The sequence below is a fragment of the Pygoscelis adeliae genome, unplaced genomic scaffold (assembly GCF_000699105.1).
Source record: "Pygoscelis adeliae isolate BGI_AS28 unplaced genomic scaffold, ASM69910v1 Scaffold108, whole genome shotgun sequence".
Classification (NCBI taxonomy): domain Eukaryota; kingdom Metazoa; phylum Chordata; class Aves; order Sphenisciformes; family Spheniscidae; genus Pygoscelis; species Pygoscelis adeliae.
In genome coordinates, this window is record NW_008825498.1 from 5,655,158 (window position 1) to 5,655,500 (window position 343).

Genomic DNA, 343 nt, shown 5'->3' on the forward strand with positions numbered 1-343 from the left:
AAACTCAATCCACTGCCTTCCTCTCATCCACTGGGTGGGTGACCTTATCATAGAAGGATATCAAATTAGTTAGGACTTTCCCTTCATGAACTTGTGTTGACTGTGGCTGATGATTGCATTGTCCTTTAAATGCCTTTCAATAGCACCCAGTATGATCTTCTCCATAATTTTTCCAGGTACTGAGGTTAAACTAACAGTTCTGTAGCTTCTATATTGCACTTCTCTGTCATATAGCACAGAATTCACAGCTCAGGGGAAAGGGACATTTGTTTTGCCTTGCTCTTGTCAGAGAGTACCTTTAGCAGGATTTAGACAGCAACAAGGACTGTTTTTCAACCCTTCA